Source organism: Pongo abelii, chromosome 21, assembly GCF_028885655.2.
Source record: "Pongo abelii isolate AG06213 chromosome 21, NHGRI_mPonAbe1-v2.0_pri, whole genome shotgun sequence".
Classification (NCBI taxonomy): domain Eukaryota; kingdom Metazoa; phylum Chordata; class Mammalia; order Primates; family Hominidae; genus Pongo; species Pongo abelii.
Genome location: NC_072006.2, coordinates 18,815,844 through 18,834,269, shown reverse-complemented (window position 1 = coordinate 18,834,269; position 18,426 = coordinate 18,815,844). Strand labels below are relative to the sequence as shown.

The following is an 18,426-nucleotide window of genomic DNA, read 5'->3' as shown; positions in this document are numbered from 1 at the left end:
CTTTGGGAGGCAAAGGTGAGTGGATCGTAAGGTCAAGTGTTCGAGAACAGCCTGGCCTGCATGGTGAAACCCAATGTCTACTAAAACTACAAAAAGTAAGCTGGGCATGGTGATGCATGCCTATAATACCAGCTACTTGGGAGGCTGAGTCAGGAGAATCACTTGAACCCAGGAGGCAGAGGTTTCAGTAAACTGAGATCGTGCCATTGTACTCCAGCCTGGGCAATAGAGCAAGTCTCTGTCTCAAACAAACAAACTAACAAAGAAAAAATATTAACCTTGAATATAAACAGCCTAAATAACCTACTTAAAAGGCACAGATTACAAGTTGCATTTAAAAACCCAGACCCATCCATCTGCTGTCTTTGAAAAGATCTATCTCACACATAATGACACCCATAGTCTCAACAAAAAGAGTTGGAGAGAGATCTATCACACGAATAGAAAACAAGAAAGGGACAGGCTTGCTATTTTAACATCAGATGAAACAGACTTCAATACAACAATAGGAATTTAAAAAGGACAAAGAAGGGCATTACATGATGACAAAGGGTTCAATTAAACAAGAAGACTTAATTATTCTTAAACATATATGCACCCAACATTGCAGCCTCCAGACTGATAAACAAGAATGCCCAGGCCCACAAAAAGAATTAGTCACAGAATAAAAATGGGGTACTTCAACATCCCAATGGCAGTGTTAGACAGATCATTGACGTAGAAAACTAACAAAGAAATTCTGGATTTAAATTTGATACTTCACCAATTGGACCTAATAGACATCTACAGAATACACCACCTATCAAACACAGAACACACTTTCTTCTCATGGGACCACAGAGCATACTCTAAGACAGACCACATGCTCAGCCATGAAGCAAGTCTCAATAAATTAAAAAAAGAAAATCATACTAACTGTACTCTAAGACCACAGTGGAATAAAAATAGAAATCAATACCAATAATGCTAAATGAAATAAAAATAGAAATACATACCGAAGAGAGTTGCTGAAGCCACAATTTTTCCTGAGTGATAGGTACTATGGCCAGGAACAGCTATGCAGTCTTGGACTTGTGTGTGGGTGTCATTTCTGGGTGCCCCAGACTGCCCCCTTTGTCAGTTGGGAAATGTGACCCACCAGTATTGAGCTGCTGGTCTGAATGGGGAGTGTGGGTCAGAGCTCCCCTATTTTGCAAATAATTTGGCAAAGCAACAACCCACTCAAGTCCAAGCCTGGGGATATTTCCCAGCATTCAACACTTCAACTTGCCTGAAATAAAGGCCTGGCAACTCTCTCATGAAAAGACCTTATTGCAACAGCCATTTCTCCACTCTGCAGCAAATTTTTTTGTTGCTTACTGAGGGACATACTTACAGGCATTTTGCCCATCTGCTCACACAGATGAAGATACTGGGTTACCCCTCCATTGCTGTGCAGACATCTTGGTGCAGAAGCACCCTCTTCACTCCACAACCAGGCATAATTTCAAGAATTCAGTACACCCCCCTCACCTGGATTAGGAATATAAGTTGCATTTCCCTTCTAATGCAGAGATCTTGGTGCATCTGTACTTTTCTACTCCTTTCCAGGGCATACTTCCAAGCACTCAGTGCACCTGCTCTACTGGACTGGAACCCTGACTCACTTCTCTTGCCTGTGTGGAAATATTTGTTCAGGAGTGCCCTCTCTGTCATGCTCAGGGATATTTCCAGGCATGCTGATTACCCATTTACCTGGAATAGGAACCTGAGCTGCCCCTCCCTTCTCATGCAGAGATCTTAGTGCAAGAGCACCATCTCCACTCCATGCAGGGCACATTCCCAGGCATTTGGAGAATCTTCTCACCTGGATTAGGTGCCTCAGCCACCCCTCCCTTCAGGTGCATAGGTCTTGAATCAGCAGCACCCACTGTGCTGCATGCCTGGACATATCTTAATGCACGTGGGGTACTCGCTTTTCTAGATTACTACTCCCTTTCCAGTCAGAGAACTTTGGGCAGCAGAGGGTTGTCCCCTCCATACCCAAGCACATCTCTGGATGTTTTGCAGCTGCCTCTTTATCTGCCCCCAGAGCTAGTGCTTGCACCTACCACGGGTGGACATGTAGGCATGTCTGCATTCTCTGGCCCCAGCCAGCTTGGTCCCTCAGTCCAGGACTGTACAGGGAGCTCACACCACTGTGCATTCCACAGCATAGCCCATTGCCTGAGGCAACAGAAAGCATCTCATCATACACAAAGATCAAGTATATGCCCCATCTGCACCAGCCTTAGCTGGTTCTTATCCATAAGCACCACTCCCTGGCTTGGAAAACAAATGGCACAGTCTAATAGAAAATCTGCTGGCAGAAATGCATAGCACTGGAGAATGAGATAAGCTTCCTGAGACCTCAGCTACACTGGACATGTAAGAGGAAGTGAACCCACTCATTCTTCTCTTCACCACTACTACAACAAATATCTAAGAAAGCCACCATACAAAGACTATCTATAACCAAGGAACATACACAGAAACTTTGACAATGAAAGCATCCAGACCCAAAGTTGAACCCTACACAGCACACATTATACACATTCTCAAGGGAGAAAAAGAAAAAATAAAAACATCCCTTCCAAATGAAAGTAAATTAAAAAATTAGAAATAGAGATAGCTTTGAGGATGAGAAGGAACCAGAGAAAAAATTCCAAAAGCATGGAAAAGCAGAGTGTAACAATACCTCAAAAGGACCATACTAACTCTCCAGCAATGGGTCTTCATGAAAATAACGCTTTTGAAATGCCTGACAAAGAAATTAAAATACTGATTTTTAAAAAGCACAATATAATCCAAGAGAAAGTTGAAAACCAACATAAATCAGAAATACTATTCAAGTATCAAAAAAGATAGATTTTTAAAAACCCATACAACTACTAGAAATAAAAAATGTATTGGTGAAATTTTAAAATCCAGTTAAAAGCTTCAAGAGTACGCTTGACCAAAGCAGAAGAAATTATTTCAGAGATGGAAAGTAGGTCTTTGAAATTAACCCAGTCAGACAAAACTAAAGGAAAAAAAATTAATGATTAAAGATTCCAAGAAATGTGGGACCATATAGAAAGCATGTAAAACTAGGAGTCATACATATTTCAGAGACAGAAGAAAAAGGAAAAAAATAGAAAAATCTATAAATGAGACCAAGAAGGTAATTATATAATGATAAAGAAATTTATTTGAGAAGATCTAACAATTCCAAATACATTTGCACCAAACATTGGAACACCTAGATTCATAGAACAAATACTGCTACACCTAAAACAAGACATAGATACCAATACAGTATTAGGAGGGGACTTCAGTATCCCAATGACAGAACTAGACAGTTTATTGAGGCAGAAGATCAACCAAAAAATTCTGGAATTAAGTTGAACTGTAGATCAAATGGACCTAACACATACTTACACAATATTGTACTTTAAAACTTCAGAATACACAGTCTTCTGTTGTATGCATAAAACATTCTCAAAAATTTACCATATGCTAGGCCAAAATGAAAATTTCAATACATGTAAAATATTGAAATCATATCAAATAACTTCTTGAACCACAGTGAAATGAAAATAGAGATCAACACTAAGAGGAATACTCAAAACTATGCAAATACATGAAAATAAAATGATCTGCTTCTGAATGACTGTTGGGTCAATCATAAAATTAAAATCCACATCAAAAAATTGTAAATGAATAAAAATAAAGATATAGCTTTCAAAAATGTCTGAAAAACAACCAAATCAGTGCTAAGAGGGAAGTTTATAACACTAACTGCCTACATGAAAAAGATAGATCACAAATAAGCAACTTAAGGTTATACCTCAAGAAACTTGAGAAAAAAGAACAAACCACATCAAAGACTAGTAAAAGAAAAAAAATAATGATCACAAAAGGTCTAAATGAAATTGGGACCAAAAAAAAAAAAAAAAAAAAGAAATGAAGTTAGTTCTTTGAAAAGATAAACAAAATCAATAGACCACTAGTTAGATTAACCAACAAACAAAGAGAGAAGATTCAAACAAGTGCAACCAGAAGTGATAAAGGTGTCATTACAACTGATACAACAGAAGTACAGAAGATTATCACAGACTACTCTGAGAATCTCCATGTGAACAAATGAGAAAATCTAGAAGAAATAGATGGATTTCTGGAAATATACAACGCCCTAAGTTTCAACCAGGAAGAAACAGAAATTTTGAACAGACCAGTAATGAGTAATAAAATTGAATTAGTAAGAAAAAAAACAAACTCCCAACAACAACAAAAAAGTCTAGGACCAGATGAGTTCACAGCCAAATTCTATCAGATGTACAAGACAGAACTGCTGCCATTCTTACTGAAACTTTTCCAAAAAGGGAATCTTCTCTAATTTATTCTATGCAGCCAGCATTGCAATGATACCAAAAATAGACAAGGACATAACCAAAAACAACAACAACAACAACAAAAAAATACAAACCAATATATCTAATAAACATAGAAGAAAAATCCTCAACAAAATGCTACCACACTAAATCCAACAGCATATCAAAGACATAATACACCAAGATTGAATGGGTTTTATTCCAGAGATGCAAGATTGATTCAACATACACATCAAAAAAGAGGATTCACCACGTACACAGAATTAAAAATAAAAATCATGTGATCATATCAAAAGATTCCAGAAAAGGCATTTACCAAAATCCAGCATCCCTTTCTAATAAAACCCTTACCAAACTAGGCATAGAAAGAACATACCTCAAAATGATAAATGCCATATATGACCAACCAAAAGCCAACATCATTCTGAATGAAGAAAAGTTGAAAGCATTTTCCCTGAGAATAGGATTAAGGTCAGGATACCCACTATGACTACTGCTATTCAACATACTACAGGAAGTTCTAGCTAAAGCAATCAGGCAGAAGAAAGAAATAAGTACATTCAAATTGTAAAAGAGGAAGTCAAATTTTCTGTTTTCTTTTATGACATGATCTTATACCTAGAAAACCCTAAAGATTCCCCCAAAGACTCTTCAATTTGATAAATTTCCTCATGAAAGTTTCAGGATACAAAATTAATGTACAAAAATCAGTAGCATTTCTACATAACAATAATGACCAAGCTGAGAACCAAATCAAGAATTCAATCCAATTCATAATAGCTACAAAAAGTAATAAAATACCTAGAAACACATTTAACCAAGGAGGTGAAAGATCTCTACAAAAAGAACTACAAAACACTAAAGAAGGGAATAATAGATGGCAAAAATAAATTTTTAAAATCCAATGCTTATAGATTGGGAGAATCAATGTCATTAAAATGTCATACTACCCAAGCTATCTACAGATTCAATTAAATTACTATCAAACTACAAAGGTCATTCTTCATAGAATTAGGAAAAAAATCCTAAAATTCATATGAAACCAAAAAAAGATTCTTAATACCTAAGGTAATGCTAAGCAAAGAGAATAAAATTGGAAAGACCACATTATATTGAAAGGCTGTAGAAATCAAAACAGCATGGTCATATTGAAGAAATAGACACACACTGAAAAATAACGCCACACAGCTACAGTCAACTGATCTCTGACAAAATTGACAAAATTATATAAAGGGAAATCATATTCGATTCAACAAATGGCACTGGGATAATTGGTGAGCCATATGTAAATTCACAAAACTGACCTCTTACCTTCCATCACATACAAAAATTAACTCAAGGTGGATTAAAGACTTAAATGTACGAACTGAAACTAAAAAAATCTTAGAAGACAACATAGGAAAAACTCTTCTAAATATTGGTCTAGGCAAGGAATTTATGATGAAGTCCTCAAAATAAAATACAACAAAAACCAAAAAAGAGAAATGAGACTTAATAAATCTATAAAGCTTCTGCAGAGAAAAATAAATAATTCTCAGTAAACAAACAACCTACAGAATGGGAGAAAAGATTTGCCAATGGTGTGTCTGACAAAGAGCTAATATCCAGACTCTACAAGGAACTCAAACAACTCAACAAGAAAAACAAGAATAAACCCATTAAAAAGTGGGCATAGGGTATGAACAGACATTTTTGAATAAAAGATATACAAATGGCAAATATATGAAAATGCTCAACATAATTAAATATCAGAGAAATGAAAATTAAAGCCGCAATGCCATACATCTTATACTAGTCAGAATGGCTATTATTAAAGAGTCAAAAAATGGCCAAGTGCAGGTTCATGCTTGTCATCACAGTATTTTCAGAGGCTGAGGTGGGTGGATCACTTGAGCCCAGGCATTCAAGAAAAGCCCGGGCAACATAGGGAGACCTTGCGTCAACAAACAAGAAAAAAAATATCCAGGTGTGGTGGTGTGGGCCTGTAGTCCTTGCTACTAAGGAGGCAGAGCCAGGAGGATGCCTTGAGCCCAAGAGTTTGGGGCTTCAGTGACCTATGATCATGCCACTGCACTTCAGCCTGGGCAACAGAGAGAGACCCAGTCTAAAAAAAGGTCTAAAAACAAGATGTTTGTGTGTAATTAGTATGACTTCTATGGAAAACAGTATGATAATTTCTAGAAAACTAGAAATAGAACAACCCTTCAATCCAGCAATTCCATTACTGCATATGTACCCCACAAAAAGAAAGAAATCATTATGTAAAAAAGGCTTCTGCATTTGTATGTATGTTTATTGTAGCACAATTCAGAAGAGCAAAGTTGTGAAATCGACCTAAGTGTCCATCAACACATCATTGAATAAAACAATCTGGTAGATATATACCATGGAATACTATTCAGCCATAAAACTGAATGAAATTATGACTTTTGCAGCAATGAGTATGGAACTGGAGGCCATTACCCTTACTGAAATGACTCAGAAACCGAAAATCAAGAACTGCATCTTCCCACTTATCCGTGGGTGCTAAACCATGGACATGGACTTACTGAGTGGAATGATAGACATTGGAGGCTCCAAATGGTGGGTGGGTAGAATGAAGGTGAAAGTGAAATGCCGCCTATCAGGTACAATGTAACTTCTTTGGGTAATGGTACACTAAAAGCCCAGATTTCACCTCTTCGCAATATATCTATGTAACACAACTGCACCTGTACCCCTAAACCCATCAAAACTCTTTAAAAAATAGTCTGAAATAAATATATTTTATATATCATACATCCTAAAATTCAACAATGTGTAGCCAATCATTACCCACTGTTATTTTTGCCTACCAATGAGAATTACTGATCAATAACTTTTGTAATCATGCCTTCTGTCATTTGTACTTTTTATTCCTTAAAATCTTGAGTTTCTTTTTTGTTCTACAGAGCAGTCCCCAAGGCAACTTGAAAGTGTGCCCTGTGCGCCACTCTTGCTTGATCTCTGTGCTTAAATACACTCTCTTTTGACTGGAAAAAAAATTAAGAGAAATGAATGAATGAATGAATACAAAAATAATTTCAAAACTAACTGTACAGTGTACACAGAAGCCTAACACAAGACTCTTAATGTTTATCTTATAATTAGTTATTAAAGTCTGGATTGTTTTCTTTTTCTGAATATAGAAGATCAAAGTGAAACCAATAGGTATATGGACAATACTTGGCTATAAATCTATGAAATGAATGTTGACAAATTATACCTTTTTAAATGAGGAGAATTATACAGAAAAAAAGTCAACGCATAGCCTATAGTAGACGGGCAATAAATGTTTGTATGTAGTGGAAAATGAATAAAACTCTTGTTTTACAAAAAGCATAGGATGTCCTATAAAATTAATGGAAGATCCTCCTTCCTATTTAAAAATAAAGCAAAGTTTTAAAAGGGAAGAGAATTCTAAAGAAATTGTAAAGATTGCATGTGCTTTGTTCCCAGTTTTTTGCTTTTCCTCCTTACATATTTTCTTCTTCTCTTTTTAATTCTCTTTCTCCTTCTCTTGCTCTTCGTAAATAATCAAATGTTTCTGCCCTCATTTTATCTATATCTTGATTGTCAAAACCAGAACACTTACCTATAAGGCAAGCATGATGGGTAGGAACACAATGTCCAATCTTGGGAAAATATCTTAATCTTTCTCAGTCTCATTTCTCTTTTCTTGAAATGGTGGCATCAGTCAGAATGAGCTGGGTTATGCTGTAGTAACAAAAAAAGTATCAGAGACTTAAGACAGCAACATACTGTTCCATTATTGTGACTGCTATTTGTATAGATGCACTGCATGTGTGTCGGGGGTGCTGTACTATGCTGTGCTCACTCTGGACCCCAAGATGATGGAGAAGACACCCTCACAACAATATCGGGGCAAAAGCAATGAACATCGTCTTTCCGCAAGTGCAACTGGAAGTAACAGATGTCACTTATTCTTCTATTATATTGACCAAAGCAGGTCATGACTACAACAAACTCAAAGGAAGAGGAAGGACAATCCCGTCTTGTACACATAAGAAACAGAAGCACTCAAGGGACAGCCCTAATGACTACCACAAATGGCCACCCAATCACACCAGGCAGATGTCTGTGCATCTGCCCATAGCACTAGGGTACCAGGCAAGTAATAGCACAGCTCAGATCCCAATTTGTCCCTTGAATCCAGTAGTTGGAGATCATGCCACTGCCCTGAGAGATCATGCCACTGTACTGCAGCCTGGGTGACACAGTGAGACTCCATCTCAAAGAAAAAAAAAATATATATATATATGTATATATACAGTATCCTAAAAATGTCTTAAAGTACACAGAAAAACATTTTACCCAGCTTTGGGCAGTTAAGCTTCACCTAGGCAGAGTACCTTGATGATCACTTGTTCTTTTCACCCACCAAATCCACCAAGATGCGAAGAATATTTTGCCCTGAACCCACTTGGAACTGCCTGGGTGCTGGCATGTGGCTTCGGGTTGCCTCTGTTACCCAATTCCTTGTTTCATGGAAGGGAATGAGCTTCATAGCACCTGTGATTAATTTTCACCTTTACCTTATTTTACTTTTGGGCCTCCAAGCTAATGATTACAATTTTCCTTGTCTCTCATTTCCTTTATAGACATTTTAACTTTTCTGTGTGATTTTTTTAAATTACATAAAGCTATTTGCATTTTGTTCCTGCAACTTCTATAAATTGTTTCTCTTTTAATTATTCAAGAATATTTGTCCATAAATTCATTACTAATAAAGATTTATGGAAAATTTTCAGGCTTGTCATAAAATGGGCCTAATTTTGTCCTCCTCTTGTATTCTTGAGCATGTGCCCTGTGGTAGACACTCGATTGGATGCTCGAGAAATCAAGGAGGAAGATCCGAGTCTTCCACCATCAATGGGTGTCAGGTCTGCTAGACAGGGAAGTGGAAATCAGAGGAGAGAATAGGGTACTGGAGAGCACAGAGCAGGGCACAAAACCTACAGAGAGGGTGGGGGAGGAGGACAAGCTGCCCACATTCCTGAGTCCTTTCTACCTCAGCACCAATCAGCCCACTTTCCATTTGCCATCATCTGTACCCATTTACCTGTGCAAATAGCCCAAGTAAGTGCAAAATAACTACTTCCCTGGTATATTCTCCAACAATGACTGACACCAACTGACATGTCAAACACAATCTCCCAGAAGTTCCTAGCAGAAATGAGCCACATAGCAGTAGCCTGACAGCTCAAGCTCATAGTATTGACCACCTTCTCATCCGTGTTTCATTTCCTCACTGTGCTAGGAGTGTACCCTGGGATTGCCTTCCAAATAAGCCACTTGCAATTGAATTCTGATTACCAGGTCTCCCTCTGGGTAGCCCAATCTAGACAGTCATATTTCTGGAGAATGTAATTTCTGTGGAATCACAAAAGTTGAAGAGGAATCAATGAGGAGACATAGGGGAATGGAAATCCAAAACAGAGCCTGGGCCAAGACACATAGGTGTGAATAAGTGTCAAGTTCCATATGAGGAGGGAGGATCCTGGACTTTCAGGGGTTTCAAACACTGAGCTCCATCTCAGAAGCTATCCAACTGGCCCCAACATAGAAGTTGCCAAGTATCCAAAGGTACTGAGGACTGTGGACTGCTGCGACATCTAACCTCATGCCAAAATCATGAAACCAGTCTGCATGGGTTAAAAGCCTGGTTCTTCCATTTATAAGCTGTGCGACTTTGTAGTACTTGCCTCTCTGTGGTTCAATTTCTTCATCTCTAAAATGGAGACCGTAATAGTAACTACTAAGTAGTTATGTGATGCTATAATAAATTATTGAATGTTATGTTCATTGTAAGGTGACATTATTATTATTAGCTAGTTTTTGTTTGTGATTCTCTCAGTGATCTCTGAAAGGAACATCACCTAGGGAAGGAGACTCAGTCCTTGCTCTACAGGACCTCATGGACTAGTGGGGGATAGAAATATACACACAACTAAGAAAGACCACGAGAGGAGGATGATAAATGCCTATAGTGAACATAAAGTGCTGTAGGAGACCAAAATCAAAAGGCTCACATGGACCAGAGAAGGATTTATAGAAAAGGTTCGTATAGACCTGAACTTGAGAAGCATGTTATATTTGAAGAGGCAAAGATTTAGGATGGATGGGGAGCTACAGGTGCACTTTTCAGAAGGGCAAATTCATATAAGCTTGGACAGGATGTGTCTGAGAACATCAAAGAAGTCCAGCTTATCTAGTGACCAAGCTAGGTGATGGGCAAAAGTTGGAGGGCAGCCACAGAGGGCAAGTTTCCAGAGCTTCGTGTGGCAAGGGATATGGCTTTCAGAAAATTTGAGAACCAGAAAAACAGAATCTAAGGGTGCAGACCAGTGGACCACTGAGGACTTCTCTGTGGATGTCCAGACCGGACCTATCTAGACAGGATCCAGCAATGTGGCAGATGAGAAATAAAATAAGTCTTCTATTTTATTGATTTCAAAAGAGTTCTGAGACTAGAAGGCAGGTTATCATACTCTTCTATCATGTTACAAAGCCAAATACCACCTTCTTTTTCTGTATAAAATATAGAATCAGAGTGACTGTATAATCACACAAGGTAGATAAAGGGCAGAACACAATGTCCAATGCAGAGTAACTGCTGACATCTGGTAGTGACAGTGATAATGGTGATGGTGATGGTGATGGTATTGTGGAGATGGAGATGGTGATGGTGGTGAAGATGCTAATGATGATGCTATAGCAGCGGTTGTGATTGTGGTGATGATGATAGTAATGGTGGTGATAGTGACAGTGATGATGGGAATTGTAGTGGTCAAGTTGGTGATAATGGTCATAGTGTGGTAATGGTAGTGATGATGTTGGCAATAATGTTGGTGATGGTGGTGGTAGTGGTTATGATATGGCAAAAGTGGGGATGGTGATGGTGGTGGCCGTAATGGTGGTGGTGATGTTAATGGAGGTGGTGATGATAATGGAGAAGGTAGTGCTGATGGTAGTGATGATGGTGGTGACAGTGGTGGTGATTATGTTGATGATGATGGTAATGAAGACAGTGATGTGGTGATGATGGTGGTTATGGTGGTCATGTTGATACTGGTAATGGTAGTCATGATGATGGTGGTGTTACTGATGAGGATTACCATGGTGATTGTGGGGTGATGGTGATGGCAATGGTGGTGGTGATGGTGGTGATGGTAATGATGATGGTTGTGGTGGTAGAGGTGATGGTGATGTTAGTAGTAATAGTGATGGCAGTGGCAATAGTGTTGATAATGATGGTGTTTGTGGTGATGGTGATGGTGGTTGATAGTGATGGTAATAGTGGTGATGCGGGTGTTGATGATAATGGGGATAATGGTGCTGATGGTACTGAGGATGATAATGGTGATGTTGTTGGAGATAGTGATGGTGACACTAATGATGATGGTTACAGCAATGGTGATAACGGTGATGCGGATGGGACAGTGGTGATTGTGGTGATGATAATGGTGATTGCTTGGATGGAGATGGTGGTAATATTATGTTTTATGATAGAGGATGAATCTATTTGGAGCAGAACATGAGCACCAGGCTGGAGCAGGTACCAGTAAGAGAGCTCTACTGTCTAGAGATTTATCAGGTCAGGACTCAGGTGAATTTTCTCCGTAGACTCCTCATTGTGGATGGAAAACTGTGTCTGTCACAAATGGATAATGTATTCCTGTTACCACAGGAACAAAAGTAGATTTTTCCCTGGCATTCACGCCTCTGACCTCCAGAAGGGACCATGAACAAGAAGGAGATGGGAGATGGGTAGCTTTATTAAAGGGGGAGAGGAGGAGAGTGAACTGTGAGATCAGTGGAGAGGGGGAAGAGTGAAAGTTCAGAAAGAAACCAGAATTGTCCCCAGAGGTGTCCACATGTTCACCCACCTTAAGAGAGTCCCTGTCTTCTGAGAGGGTCCCTTCTGGGCCTGTCCAGCAGGACCCAGGGGAGAGCTGTAAGAACAGGAGGCTGTGCCCTCTACTGGCCATTGCTTTGATCAATAAAACCCTGCACACCCAGGTAGCCCAGAGCAGCAAAGACAGAGCCAAGCAGAGGGGCCTCTGCAGAACCCGTACAGCACTCAGGGAATGTTTAGTCTGTAGAGCTTCTTCCTTCAAAACAAACCCTATGTCGACCCCAGGGCCACCTTCAGAGCCTGCTCCCCAGGGTGAAGCTGGAGTAGAAGGTGCCTGAGGGGCTGGTCATCCGTGGGTGAATGCTCCCCTCTGGTGGTCACTATATTCAAGTGGAGGATGCCGGCCCCACCTTACAGAGGTTCTCTGCAAACTCATGAACTGAGCAGGATTTACAGGGCAGGTGGCTGTGGGCACAGGAATTGCCCTGTAGCTTTGTGTTTTATCTGCCACCTTGGAGGGTTCTCTTCATGATATCATCTTCACATGTCATATTTCAACATATTGTCCTCTTCTTTGTCGTGGGGTAGGAAGATTGCCGCTCTGCGAGACTCTTCCCTCCTTAGTTCCCACCTTAGTCAGACACCCTCCGTCTCTCAGAGGTCAGCCACCCACCCCCTCTACCAAATCTGACACAGCCAAGGATCCTTCTCAGACACCTTCCAAGCCATGGATTATAGACTCTGGGTTCCTGTAATCCGTGTTTTTTAGACTAAGAATTGCACATGTTAATTTTCCAAATATGGTTGGCAAAGATTAAAATTGACTATCACTATTTCATAATGGAAAACCATGTGGTACTGCCCCATATGAAGGCCATGATCAAAATTGAGAGGTACCCTCCCCTGCACTCTCATAAAACCTGAGCATCTAGGCTGGATCCAGGGAGTAGCATTTGAGATCCACAGTCCTACATGCATGACGTCCCAACACTCTGTGAGGACAGCTCTGGATTCCTTCCCCAAAGCCCCAGCCCTGACAATCTGCTCATCCTCACCTCTGCCTTGGCTGAGTAACCATCCTGTGACTTACTCAGGCCCGGGCTGGAGTTCCATTCTTTCCTCCCCACTGCACCCTCACGCCAGCCCTCAGCAAGTCCTGCCCCACTGCCTCTCACAGGCATCCTGAGTCTCCTATGCTCCACCTCTCGGCCACTGCACAGGGCCAGGTCACTGTCCTCTCTTTCCTGAGCAACTGTCCTCCTGACTGTTCTCTGCCCTCCCATTCTCACTGAAGAAAAACCCGTTCCTTCCCTGTGGCCATGCCAGCCTTCTAATAATAGAAAAGGTGTCTGGTCATGTCATGGTAAAACCTTTCAAAGGCTTCTCATTTCACTTGGAGTAAAATAGAAATTCTTCAGCAGGGTGTGCAAGGTCTGGCAGGAATTGATATCTGCTCATCCCCCAAACCCAGTCTGCTTACCCCCTTGCCTGCCGGTCCCTCACTCAATTCAGGAGCTTCCACAGGTTAGGATCATTTCCACCTAGGGGTGGGTTTATGATTTTCTTTGCATTAAACATCACTCTTGTTGGCTTTCTGCAGCTGGCTCTTTCTCCTCCTTAAAAGTATAGCTCACATGTTATTTCCTCAAATCAATCCTTCCTGATTATTCCCTACAGTTAGAATTTGACTTGGCCACCCATTCGTTGAAGGCAATGTTGTATCCATCTCATTCTCTGTAATGTGTCTGTGCTTCTCATAATCCTTGGAATGTGGAGGAAACTCAGTGTGCATACTGGATGAACATTCCTTTATGGGTGTGTCAGAGACTTTCCCAGTGTGGATAAGATGATTCCATGTGGGTAGCTTGCTGGCAGCCCCAGTGAGGTGATGATGACTTCTAAGATGACTTGCTAGAACTGCCATTTCAATGGCTAGGAATGTAATTACTTTTGGAGCATTTGAAAAATTGTAAAATCTTGGAAGGAAATATCAAAATGCAACTGGGGAAGGATAAGAAATGACCCTGGGGAGTCTGGCAGGAAGCACAGTGTGTCTCAGATGTAGAGTCCTGGAACCCAGCCAGCAGAGCCCCCACAAGCAACACTGTCACCCTTTCTCTAGGGCTTCTCTGTGCTGAGAAATTTGGCAAGAACCTCTTACACATCATGATTTTGTTCTTCACATAGTCCCAACATATAGAGCTTTTCTCTTTCTGATGAGAAGATAATTCCTGTCATACAACAGGCACAACATAACCTTATTTTGATGGAATGCATGGAGGCATCCCACGTCCACTCTTTGTTTTTATAATTGAAAATTACAATTGATTTTTTATTTTAAAGGGAAAAATTGAAGACCTTGAAACATCACATATATCCATGCCACTCTTGAATGAATCACAGAGCTGGTGAACTGCACTGACTATAGATAGGTATCAATGTCTAATAGTATGGTGGGTCCATTTTTTTTGTTTTTTGTTTTTTTAATTTTATTATTATTATACTTTAAGTTTTAGGGTACATATGCACAATGTGCAGGTTTGTTATATATGTACACATGTGCCATGTTGGTGTGCTGCACCCATTAACTCGTCATTTACCATTAGGTATATCTCCAAATGCTATCCCTCCCCTCTCCCCACACCCCACAACAGTCCCCGGAGTGTGATGTTCCCCTTCCTGTGTCCATGTGTTCTCACTGTTCAATTCCCACCTTTCAGTGAGAACATGCGGTGTTTGGTTTTTTGTCCTTGCGATTGTTTGCTGAGAATGATGGTTTCCAGCTTCATCCATGTCCCTACAAAGACATGAACTCATCATTTTTTATGGCTGCATAGTATTCCATGGTGTATATGTGCCACATTTTCTTAATCCAGTCTATCGTTGTTGGACATTTGGGTTGGTTCCAAGTCTTTGCTATTGTGAGTAGTGTTGCAATAAACATACATGTGCATGTGTCTTTATAGCAGCATGATTTATAATCCTTTGGGTGTATACCCAGTAATGGGATGGCTGGGTCAAATGGTATTTCTAGTTCTAGATCCCTGAGGAATCACCACACTGACTTCCACAATGGTTGAACTAGTTTACAGTCCCATCAACAGTGTAAAAGTGTTCCTATTTCTCCACATCCTCTCCAGCACCTGTTGTTTCCTGACTTTTTAATGATTGCCGTTCTAACTGCTATGAGATGGTATCTCACTGTGGTTTTGATTTGCATTTCTCTGATGGCCAGTGATGATGAGCAGTTTTTCATGTGTTTTTCGGCTGCATAAATGTCTTCTTTTGAGAAGTGTCTGTTCATATCCTTTGCCTAATTTTTGTTGGGGTTGTTTGTTTTTTTCTTGTAAATTTGTTTATCTTCATTGTAGATTCTCGATATTAGCCCTTTGTCAGATGAGTAGGTTGTGAAAATTTTCTCCCATTCTGTAGGTTGCCTGTTCACTCTGATGGTAGTTTCTTTTGCTGTGTAGAAGCTCTTGAATTTAATTAGATCCTATTTGTCAATTTTGCCTTTTGTTGCCATTGCCTTTGGTGTTTTAGAAATGAAGTCCTTGCACATGCCTATATCCTGAATGGTATTGCCTAGGGTTTCTTCTAGGGCTTTTATGATTTTAGGTCAATGTTTAAGTCTTTAATCCATCGTGAATTAATTTTTGTATAAAGTGTAAGGAAGGGATCCAGTTTCAGATTTCTACATATGGCTAGCCAGTTTTCCCAGCACCATTTATTAAATAGGGAATCCTTTAACCATTTCTTGTTTTTGTCAGGTTTGTCAAAGATCAGATGGTTGTAGATATGCAGCATTATTTCTGAGGGCTCTGTACTGTTCCATTGATCTATATCTTTGTTTTGGTAGCAGTACCTTGCTGTTTTGGTTACTGCAGCCTTGTAGTATTGTTTGAAGTCAGGTAACGTGATGCCCCCAGCTTTGTTCTTTTGGCTTAGGATTTACTGGGTGATGCAGGCTCTTTTTTGGTTCCATATGAACTTTAAAGTAGTTTTTCCCAATTCTGTGAGGAAAGTCATTGGTAGCTTGATGGGGATGGCATTAAATCTATAAATTACCTTGGGCAGTATGGCATTTTCATGATATTGATTCCTCCTACCCATAAGCATGGAATGTCCTTACATCTGTTTGTATCCTCTTTTATTTCATTGAGCAGTGGTTTGTAGTTCTCCTTTAAGATGTCCTTCATGTCCCTTGTAAGTTGGATTCCAAGGTATTTTATTCTCTTTGAAGCAATTGTGAGTTGGAGTTCACTCATGATTTGTCTCTCTGTTTGTCTGTTATTGGTGTATAAGAATGCTTGTGATTTTTGCACATTGATTCTGTATCCTGAGACTTTGTTGAAATTGCTTATCGGCTTAAAGAGATTTTGGGCTGAGACAATGGGGTTTTCTAGATATACAATCATGTCATCTGCAAACAGGGACAATTTGACTTCCTCTTTTCCTAATTGAATACAATTTATTTCCTTCTCCTGCCTAATTGCCCTGGCCAGAACTTCCAACACTACGTTGAATAGAAGTGGTGAGAAAGGACATCCCTGTCTTGTGCCAGTTTTCCAAGGCAATGCGTCCAGTTTTTGCCCATTCAGTATGATATTGGCTGTGCGTTTGTCATAAATAGCTCTTATTGTTTTGAGATACATCCCATCAATACCTAGTTTATTGAGAGTTTTTATCATGAAGCGTTGCTGAATTCTTTCAAAGGTCTTTTCTTCATTTATTGAGATAATCATGTGGTTTTTGTTTTTGGTTCTTTTTATATCCTGGATTACATGTATTGATTCACGTATGTTGAACCAGCCTTGCATCCCAGGATGAAGCCCACTTGATCACAGTGGCTAAGCTTTTTGATGTGCTGCTGGATTCTGTTTGCCAGTATTTTATTGGGGATTTTTGCATCAATGTTCATCAATAATATTGGTCTAAAATTCTCTTTTTTTGTTGTGTCTCTGCCAGGTTTTGGTATCAGGATGATGCTGGCCTTATAAAATGAGTTAGCGAGGATTCCCTCTTTTTCTATCCTTTGGAATAGTTTCAGATGGAATGGTACCAGCTCCTCCTTCTACCTCTGGTAGAATTCGGCTGTGAACCCATCTGGTCTTGGTCTTTTTCTGGTTACTGACCTATTGATTATTGCCACAATTTCAGAGCCTGTTGTTGGTTTATTCAGAGATTCAACGTCTTCCTGGTTTAGTCTTGGGAGGGTGTATGTGTTGAGGAATTTATCCATTTCTTCTAGATTTTCTAGTTTATTTGTGTAGGGGTGTTTGTAGTATTCTCTGATGGTAGTCTCCATTTCTGTGGGATTCGTGGTGATATCCCCTTTATAATTTTTTATTGTGTCTATTTGATTCTTCTCTCTTTTCTTCTTTATTAGTCTTGCTAGCGGTCTATCAATTTTGTTGATCTTTTCAAAAAAACCAGCTCCTGGATTCATTAATTTTTTGAAGGGTTTTATGTGTCTCTATTTCCTTCAGTTCTGCTTTGATTTAAGTTATTTCTTGCCTTCTGCTAGCTTTTGAATGTGTTTCCTCTTGCTTTTCTAGTTCTTTTAATTGTGATGTTAGGGTGTCAATTTTGGATCTTTCCTGCTTTCTCTTGTGGGCATTTAGTGCTATAAATTTCCCTCTACACACTGCTTTGAATGTGTCCCAGAGACTCTGGTATATTGTGTCTTTGTTCTCGTTGGTTTCAAAGAAAATCTTCATCTCTGACTTCACTTCATTATGTACCCTGTAGTCATTCAGGAGTGGGTTGTTCAGTTTCCATGTAGTTGAGCAGTTCTGAGTGAGTTTCTTAATCTTGAATTCTAGTTTGATTGCACTGTGGTCTGAGAGACTGTTTGTTATAATTTATGTTCTTTTACATTTGCTGAGGAGTGCTTTACTTCCAATTATGTGGTCAATTATGGAATAGGTGTGGCGTGGTGCTGAAAAAATATGTATATTCTGTTGATTTGGGGTGGAGAGTTCTGTAGATGTCTATTAGGTCCGATTGGTGCAGAGCTGAGTTCAATTCCTGGGTATCCTTGTTAACTTTCTGTCTCATTGATCTGTCTAATTTTGACAGTGATGTGTTAAAATCTCCCATTATTATTGTGTGGGAGTCTAAGTCTCTCTGTATGTC

At 39.6% G+C, this 18,426-nt stretch overlaps 1 long non-coding RNA gene across 1 annotated transcript in view; it reads right to left on the bottom strand.

Annotated features, from left to right (window-relative positions):
* LOC134760785 (uncharacterized) overlaps nucleotides 1–18,426 on the bottom strand; it is a 51,383-nt gene that overhangs the window by 4,301 nt on the left and 28,656 nt on the right. Inside the window, exon 2 of the long non-coding RNA XR_010138759.1 lies at nucleotides 8,005–8,126. This is a non-coding gene — a long non-coding RNA (uncharacterized LOC134760785). The remainder of the gene's footprint in view (nucleotides 1–8,004; nucleotides 8,127–18,426) is intronic.